The sequence below is a fragment of the Oncorhynchus mykiss genome, chromosome 12, assembly GCF_013265735.2.
Source record: "Oncorhynchus mykiss isolate Arlee chromosome 12, USDA_OmykA_1.1, whole genome shotgun sequence".
Taxonomy (NCBI): domain Eukaryota; kingdom Metazoa; phylum Chordata; class Actinopteri; order Salmoniformes; family Salmonidae; genus Oncorhynchus; species Oncorhynchus mykiss.
The window spans coordinates 21,509,564-21,517,123 of record NC_048576.1 but is presented as its reverse complement, the minus strand read 5'-3'; the positions used below and the strand labels follow the sequence as shown (position 1 = coordinate 21,517,123).

Genomic DNA, 7,560 nt, shown 5'->3' with positions numbered 1-7,560 from the left:
AAGACTTCAGTAGCATAGTTGATGAACACTACTTTATTCAGCTTTTGTTTCCTGGAAACATACAAATTAATCATACAAACAACCAGATTAATTTCCACAAATGGAAATAAACCCCTTGGGATGTTAAGAGGGAGTTTCATGCAAAACGAATAATACTGGTGGAATTAACGGTTTAATACACTTTCACATTGACTTTCATATTATATGAAACACAGAAAGGCATCAGGAACTTGTTCCTTGCTCACTCGTCTTTGGATAATGGAATAAAATGTAAAATAGGAACCTTTCCATTAAACAGAATGTAGTGTCAAAATTACCTTTCCAGAGTCACAACTATTGGCTCTCAGCTGGGACTCTGATGTCAGCACGCTCCTTAGCTTCCTCCAGTCCATGCTGCACCTTCCTGAACTTTGCCAGGTGAGTGGCTTGTTCTTCCTGAAAGTTGTAATTAGAAGGCTAAGGGTGGTACAGTTCAGGTTTACCATGTTTTGTAGAATAATTGGAGATCAATTTGCTTTTAAGTGACTTACCGCTTCCTCAGCCTGCCTCTTGTAGGCCTTACCCTTCAACTGCAGCTTGTCCACCAAGTCCTACCGCCTGGTAACATTCTTCTTGTCCTCAGTTTGAGGTATGTGTGACATTGGTTTTATTTTAGATGCTGAGAGTCAAATCATTTTCTAGCCATTTGTTCAACACAGACAATTAATTTACCTGGTAGGTGAGCTCCTTCACTCTCCTCACATTTGCAGACACCTTTACACTTTTAATAGTATCTGCTCCACCTACCAGGCAAGACTCCAGTTCACGCACTTTGATTTAGGAATTGATATTTTGATTAGAATTCTGCTCATTATGTACATATACTGTATAGCTATCCCCTTCCAAATGTTAGCGCCTGTTATCAATAATTAAATCATTAACTTCCCACCCGGACAGACCTGCAGGTCCTTGACTGTTACCTTCAGGTTATTCTTCATCCTCTCCAGGTGAGTGCTGGTGTCCTGCTTCTTCAGCTCATCAATGCAGCTTGGTTTGTGACATTTGTTAATAGAAAAGTTTTAGTTAACTAATACATATTTAATTTGACTCCCATCAGTGATGGCCTTAGCCTTCTCCTCTGCATTTCTGACTTCGTGAACAGTGTCTTCCACCTCACCTTGGACCTGAAACCAAGTAACCGCAAGCTTTTTCTTGGTGCTCAGAAGAATTGTCTTCAAGACAAATGATGTAAAGAACAAGTTCATCAAAATTAGGATAAAACGTCAACAAAAGGTATAAATTAAATTACTACCTGAGAGCAGCAGTCCAATCTGTTCACTGGCATCCACCAGCTCTTGCTTTGCCACTTGGTGGCCTCTGTCTGCTCCAGAGCAGCCCTCAGCTCCTCAATCTCAGCGAACATCAGGGCATTCCTGCGCTCCACCATGGCTGCCTGCTCCTTCATGTCATCCTGTCCTCTGATTGCTTCATCAAGGTGCAGTTTGGCATCCTAATAATAAAGATGTTATGGAACAATCAGAGGCTGCTGTCTTGGCGCTAGAAGCACAAGCATTTCGCAACACCCACAATAACATCTGTTAATCACGTATGTGACCAATATGATTTGAAACGTGGGGAAGTCATTAAGTGATTGACTTTGTAAACAAATGTTGATCAAAAAGCTTACCTTGTCTTTGAGTTGTCCCTGGAAGTACCTTTGCTGTTTCTGGGCCTCAGCAGCTTGGTGGTTGGCATGACTCATCTGAATCTCAATCTCATTGAGGTCTCCCTCCATCTTCTTCTTGACTCTCATGGTCCAGATTGCTCTGCATGGGTTAATCACCATCTGGCTGTTCCTCTTGATCTGAGCCATCTCCTCATCCTCTTTTGCAAGCTTTCTGTCGACTTCACCCTTGTCCTGGTTGAGCTCCAGCTGGAAACGAGGAATCTTGGATTTATCATGTTCCTATGTATTACAAACAAATTATATAATTTTTTTGACTAAGCTTACTGGGCCTATTCATGCATATAACTCCTAACCTCAGCTTCCTCCAGAGTAGTCTGGATCTCTGCCTTTTCAGGCTCTGCAGTATTCTTGGCCTTTTCTGGCTCATGAATGCTCTTTCCAGTTTCTCTTATCTGTTCAGTCTGGTCTGAGATCTTCTCTGCAGATACATAGAAAGTGTCACGGTTTTCTTGGTGAGAAGGCGAGTCGGACCAAAATGCAGCGTGTCGATTGCGATTCATGTTTAATGAAAAAAAACACACTAAACACAACAAAAACAAACGTAACAAACCGAAACAGCCTATACTTGTGTAAACTAACGCATAGACAGGAACAAGGACACTAAGGACAATCACCCACAAAACCCCAACACCAAACAGGCTACCTAAATATGGTTCCCAATCAGAGACAATGACGAATACCTGCCTCTGATTGAGAACCATATCAGGCCAAACATAGAACTAGACAAACTAGACATGTAACATAGAATGCCCACTCAGCTCACACCCTGACCAACCAAAACATAGAAATATACAAAGTAAACTCTGGTCAGGGTGTGACAAAGGCATTTTGGTCAAAAATATTGATTCAACTAGACACATTAAAACTTGCTATAACCCCCTGTACCACCTACATTTTGGAGAAAAAAAATAGTTTTTGGGATAAGTCTTTAGGTCGTAGAATTTTGCATTTTTCAAACACCTGAAACATACTTCCTGTAATCTGGAGCCATAATCATAATGCCATGTCAAACATTTTATTTTATTTATCTAACTATACCTTTTTACCTGTTCAATTTAAATTAATGATGCACATTTATTCTTTAAGAACTTTTGCCTTTGGAGTTTAGTACAACTGCCACACTGGCATATAGTGTCATAACCCAAGAATTAAAGCAATTTTTGTATTTTCTAAAGCAACAATGCTAGCAGGGATGCCAGCTAAAATAGTCAGACAAACCACTCTAACTTTATTAAAACGCTGTGTGTCACTCGACACTCTCTCCTCCTCCACTGACGATACTGTCTGCATGCACTAGAGTATCTAGCGTCTTGCCTAGCATTTGCTGTGTGGTGCACCTTGGAATGAACCACCTAATAGGTAGAATAGGGTTTTGGGTGCTCTTTGTCTGGTCCAGTCAATGTGCCCCCTCCACAAAATACAGCTGACAGATCTTATTATAAATAATTATGATAAAAAGTGGGATTAAAAATCCAGTTAATTAAACATTTTAATTAATTTAACGTCTGAAAAAACAGACAAATCTGAGGGGACACGCGCACTGGTGCCCTTTACTGGCATGACGCCTCTGATCTTTACACAATTGAAATCACACGGATTCAAGCTATAACAGTATAAAACATCCCTGTTATCATTTACACATGCCTTCTTGAATATCAATGTTTAGCTAGCTAGCTACTAAAAAGGAAGCAGGCCAACAACACCCAGAATTGTGACATACACACATACATTTCTGTCAAATCGGAGCTATTCACCCAATCCTGAACCTTTTGGTGTTGCTATGTTTGACACTGTTGATCTATTGGGGAAAGAGAAAGAATATCTCAATAAAAAATATATCTGGATGTCTACGGAGGAAACGTTTATTTTGGATTACATTTTTTAAAGTATAACTTGTACATTATTGTGTGTAGGATGGACCTAGGAACGTTTTAAAGGCTAATATTTAATCTTACATTTATGCTTTTTCAAATTATATGTGGCTCCATACATTTCTGGATTTATTAGCAGTTAGAAAAGGGTGAATACTACATTAAGTGGAATCGTCCAGAATGGTCCAAAAGGCTGGGGTTATAACAGCATTAATGTCATTCAACTTCTGCTTTTAAAACTTCCTCTAAATATGTGATGTGTGAACTGTTTTACAGATTTCTTTGGCTAATTGCTCTCTTGCCTGAACATTAATTGAACCACTATACTGCAAGTTCTTGTTCTCACATTTCAGGGTCTCCAGCTGATCCAGAGCCTGCTCATAGAGAGAATCTCTTCCTGAGATCACTCCAGCTCTGTCTGTACTTCCTTATACTCCTGTTTCCACTCTGCCAGAACCTGCAAAAATTTACAATGTGACTAACTTACACTATTATGATCAAGAAATATAATTATCTGTCATTGTATCTCATTACACTCATCTCTTTTTATTGATATGCTTTCTCCCTTTCTAGCTTGTCAAAGTTCCTCTGCTTCTTATCAAGGTTGGCAGCCATGGCATTAGCGCTCTCCACATCAACCATGAGGTCCTCTACCTCTCACCGGAGTCTCTGTTTGGTCTTCTCCAGAGAAGCGCACTTGGAGTACAGAGCTTCAATTTGTTCCTCAGCCTCCTGCAGATGGGTGGCAAGCTTTTTCCTTTTTAACATGACATTTATGCAATGAGAAACTGAGAACAAATATCAGAAAAAGAGGTACATACTGTATTAGTTGTTACTTTTGAACACACTTTGCCACCTCGAGCTCTTCAGTACGCTGGATTGCATCAGTGTCATAATTGGTTCTCCACTGAGCTACCTCACTGTTGGCCTTGGACATTACACACTGCAGCACAGCCTTGGCCTCCTGTTCATCCTCAAACTGCTCCCTCAGCATATCACAGTCATGGCTGGCTGATTACAAACAATGGGCTAGGGTTTAGCCTTTAAGAATGAAAAACAAGTAATTGGTTATGATAAAGTTACAAATGAAAATGTATGAATTGATTGTTTGTAATAACAGGTCCTTTTACCTTCACCTCCTCAATGTGTCTCTTCACCTCCTCAATCGGCTGAGTGTGTCTGCTTCCCTCTGGTCAGCTTATTTCTATTCAAGCTGCTGGCTATATTCACCTGGTGTAAATGCACATCGCTCTTGATTGAAATTACATTCATATTAATTGGTGGCCTCTATGACACTGTAACATGCGAGATCATCAATCTCCATTTTGTATTCATTCTTCTCCTTCTCAAGCTTCTGCTTGATGCTCTGAAGGTTGTACATCTGCTCTCCCAGCTCTGCTACGCTGTCAGCCTGCTTCTTGTGGAGAGCAGCAGCGGTATCTTCATGCTTCAGGGTGGATTCCTCAAAGTCCCAACGCAGCATCTGGAACTCATCCTCACGCTTCTTGTTCATCTCAATTTGAGCAGCAGTTGCACCACCAGCCTCTTCAAACCTCTCACCGATCTTTTCAGGTTCCCTGGAAAGATCAGCTCTCTGCTTTTCAACCTTAGCGTGGGCAGCACATCCTCAATCTCTTCTTCCAGTTCCTCAATACAGGCCTAAGATGAAAAGGTTAATGCAATTGAGTCCACCTTTCACACATATATAAATTATGAATGAAAATAAATACATTCTAAACTGCATACTTCACACCTAGAACGCCTTGATTTTCTTCTGTAGCTGAGACCCCAAAGATTGAAGATGAGCAATCTTGCTTAGAAGCTGTCTTGTTTCAAATTCCTTCCTGTTATAGACATAGGCAATGTTGACAGTTAAGTCTGAATCATAATAAAAAGTATATGTTGATACAGTAGATTATTTATTAAATTGCAGTCCATGTCATTTTTTGATCTTCTCTTCTGACTGCTGCTTGTCATTCTCTAGATCCATTATGGATTCCTGGGCCAGTTTTAGGTCACCCTCAAGCTTCCTCTAGGCTCTCTCAATTTCCATGTGGAGCTTCTTCTCTTGCTCCAGAAAACCCTCAAGCTATACAATTAGAGAACATATTTGTTAAATGTAATTCTGAGACGGTTTTATTACAGTTATTTGATCAAAATCTAAACTCACATCATCCACTTGATGCTCAAGCTTGGTCTTGGATTTATAGTCAGTGTTAACTTTGTCGTCCTCTGCCTGGAGATCCACCAGGGTCTGCGGATGTGCCTCTTGGAGGGCTTTTTCTCATTGGTTAGCTTGCCAATGCTCTCATCTTGAGAGGCCATCTCCTCTGTCAGATTTTTAACCAGGTTAAAGTGAACGAGAGTCGAACTGTGTTGATACCAAATCAAAATGTAATTTTCATCATTCCATTCACATAAGCAGGTTAAATTTACAATGAAACAATATAATATATTATGTCATACCTTGTTTTCTGTTCCATGTTTCTTCTTCTCCACTTTAGCCAGAGTGAGCTCTAAGTCATCAATGTCTTTCTTGAGCTCGGAGCACTCATCCTCCAGCTTCTTCTTCTTGGTAGTCAGCTCAACATTAATTTCCTCCTCATCCTCCAGTCTCTCCGTTGTCTCTTTGAGTTTGGCCTCAAGCTGGATCATACTCTTGAATAGTCCCTCACATCTCTCCTCAGCATCTGTGAGATTCTCAGATTCCTGCTGTCGTAACAAGAGTACATGTACAGTTTATTTAATGACACAATATCAATGAATTGATGCAACGGTATCTTTAAAACATTTTGAAATGTGCCTCAGCTAATGATTGTGTTCTATGAGAAAGGCTCACTCAAAGATGCTACTTGGAGTTGCAAGTCATTCTTCTCTTGCAGAAGAGATACCGTCTTTTCCTCAATCACCTTCTTCCTCGCCTCAGCCTTGGCAAAATTCGCTTTGCATTTTGCTAAGTCTTATTTCATGTTAGCCAGTTCTTTCACCGTTGTAACACTCTCCAGAAAATGCTTGATCTTGTAGTACACCTTCATCCATGGTCAGTGATAGGTTCTAAGTTTCTGGTACAATGATCCTCTGACAAATCAGCTGTACATTTCGGTGTTCCTCAAGGTTCCATTTTAGGACCACTATTGTTTTCACTATATATTTGACCTCTTGGGGATGTCATTTGAAAACATAATGTTAACTTTCACTGCTATGCAGATGACACACAACTGTACATTTCAATGAAACATGGTGAAGCCCCAAAATTGCCCTCACTAGAAGCCTGTGTTTCAGACATAAGGAAGTGGATGGCTGCAAACGTTCTACTTTTAAACTTGGACAAAACAGAGATGCTTGTTCTAGGTCCCAAGAATCAAAGAGATCTTCTGTTGAATCTGACAATTAATCTTGATGGTTGTACAGTCGTCTCAAATAAAACTGTGAAGGACCTCAGCGTTACTCTGGACCCTGATCTCTCTTTTGACGAACATATCAAGACTGTTTCAAGGACAGCTTTTTTCCATCTACGTAACATTGCAAAATTCAGAAACTTTCTGTCCAAAAATGATGCAGAAAAATTAATCCATGCTTTTGTTACTTCTAGGTTAGAATACTGCAATGCTCTACTTTCCGGCTACCCGGATAAAGCACTAAATAAACTTCAGTTGGTGCTAAATACGGCTGCTAGAATCCTGACTGGAACCACATTTTTTTTATCATATTACTCCAGTGCTAGCCTCCCTACACTGGCTTCCTGTTAAGGCAAGGGCTGATTTCAAGGTTTTACTGCTAACCTATAAAGCATTACATGGGCTTGCTCCTACCTATCTTTCCGATTTGGTCCTGCCATACATACCTACACGTACGCTACGGTCACAAGACGCAGGCCTCCTAATTGTCCCTAGAATTTCTAAGCAAACAGCTGGAGGCAGGGCTTTCTCCTATAGAGCTAAAGTTTTATGGAATGGCCTGCCT

General features: G+C 40.3%; 1 pseudogene; it reads right to left on the bottom strand.

Annotated features, from left to right (window-relative positions):
* Window positions 1-307: 307 nt before the first annotated feature.
* Window positions 308-6,635, bottom strand: LOC110536816 (annotated as a pseudogene).
* Between the last annotated feature and the right edge of the window lie 925 nt (window positions 6,636-7,560).